Below are 2,143 nucleotides of genomic sequence, written 5' to 3' on the forward strand. Positions count from 1 at the left end.
TTCCTTCTTTCTTCTTCTTCCTCCTCCTCCTTCTTTTTCTTCTTCTTCTTTCTCGTCTTCTTTTTCTCCATCTCCCCCTCCTTCTCATTCGCCACACACCCCTGCTCCCTTCCAGCCCTGATGCTGTCCCTTAGCCTGGTCACGAGACGTCCTTGAGGAAAACCGGCCCGCTCAAAAGGGCCACCACCATCACCACCACCCACCCACACACCCAACAAACACCACCCGTGGCAGTACCCCGTTCGAATCCCGCTCGTCTCCCAACACTCACCGCTCCGGGGACGAAATCTTTCCCCAGCTTGTCCAGGCGGTGCTTGGCGCTTTCCGCCCGCTCGCCCACCAGGGTGATGGAGATGGTGCTGTAGCTGCCGGCCAGGATCATGTCGCCGGTGGCCACGGAGACTTTGTAGGTCGCCATTCGGGAATCCGGGAGAGTGAGCTCAGAACGCAGCCGGGCAAGGAAGGTGTCTGGTGAGTCCATGCCTGGGACAGGCTGGGACATGCCAAGCAGCTCCTCCTCCCCCAGAGAGGCTTATAGGCCACACACGCGCACACACCTGCCACGGATAAGTGACAGCCACGTCTCCCACGCCTGGGGCGAGCAACGAGATCAGTTTGGAGGCAGCCCAAAGTCCGACTTTGGCTTCGACAAGGATTTTTCACGCGCTCCCAATGGCAAAACCCACTTTGGTTCCCGTTTCTCGGGTGCGTTTCTTTCTTTCTTGGCAGGAGGTCCTCGACGTATAACCGTAGCCGAAGTTACGGTGACACTAACGACCGCTTGTTTTTCCACGCCTAGGGTTGTTTGGCAACCTCATGGATCAAACTGGCAAGCGGTTTCATATTTATGACGGTCGCGGTGTCCCTGGGCTCACGTCAGCCTCCCTTTGTGACCGACCTTCCGGCCAGCAATAGTCCAAGGGAAGTCCAGATTCACTTAACGACTGTGTGACTCATTTAACAACGGCAGTGATTCACTTAACAGCAGCGGCAAGAAAGATGGTCAAATGGGGCCGTATTCCCTTAACGAATGTCTCCCTTAGCGACATAAAATTTGGGCTCAATTGTGGCCGTAAGTCGAGGACCATCATATTATTTTCACAAATAACTCACAACTCCTATTCTATTCTTCATTCCAATATTTATTCTCTTCTCTTCTCAATTTTCTTCTATTTTCTGTTCTGTTCTAAATTCTGTTCTTTTCTCCTCCATTTTCTGTTCTGTTCTGTCCTGTTCTCTTCTCTATTCTCATCATTTTCTCTTCTTTTCTCTTTTGTTCTCAATTCTGAATTCTCTTCTTTTTTCTGTTCTGTTCTATTCTATTTTCAATTCTGTTCTTTATTTTCTGTTCTTTTCTTTCTTCTCTTTACTTTATTCTCTTCTCTTCTATTTTTTATATTCTATTGTAATCTATTATATCCTTTCCATATTCTATTCTATTCTATCCTATCCTGTCCTGTCCTGTCCATATTCTATTCTATTCTATTCTATATTCTATTCTATTCCATTCCATTCCATATTTTCTATTCTATTCTATTCTATTCTATTCTATTCTATCCTTTTCATATTCTATTCTATTCCATTCCACTCCATATTTTCTATTGTATTCTATGCTATACTATCCTGTCCTGTCCATATTCTGTTCTATTCTATATTCTATTCCATTCCACTCCATTCCATATTTTTTATTCTATTCTATTCTACTCTACTCTATTCCATTCCATATTTTCTGTTCTATTCTATTCTATTCTATCCTTTTCATATTCTATTCTATTCCATTCCATTCCATTCCATTCCATTCCATATTTTCTGTTCTATTCTATTCTATTCTATTCTATCCTATCCATATTCTGTTCTATTCTATATTCTATTCTATTCTATTCCATTCCATTCCATATTTTCTTTTCTTTTCCATTCTATTCTATTCCATATTTTCTATTCTACTCTATCCTATTCTATTCTATTCTATTCTATCCATATTCTGTTCTATTCTATATTCTATTCCATTCCATTCCATTCCATATTTTCTTTTCTTTTTTCTTTTCTTTTCTATTATATTCTGTTCAGTCCTGTCCTGTCCATATTCTGTTCTATTCTATATTCTATTCCATTCCATATTTTCTATTCTATCCTGTCCATATTC

Source organism: Natrix helvetica (genome assembly GCF_964273705.1).
Source record: "Natrix helvetica genome assembly, chromosome: Z".
In the NCBI taxonomy this organism is placed as follows: Eukaryota; Metazoa; Chordata; class Lepidosauria; order Squamata; family Natricidae; genus Natrix; species Natrix helvetica.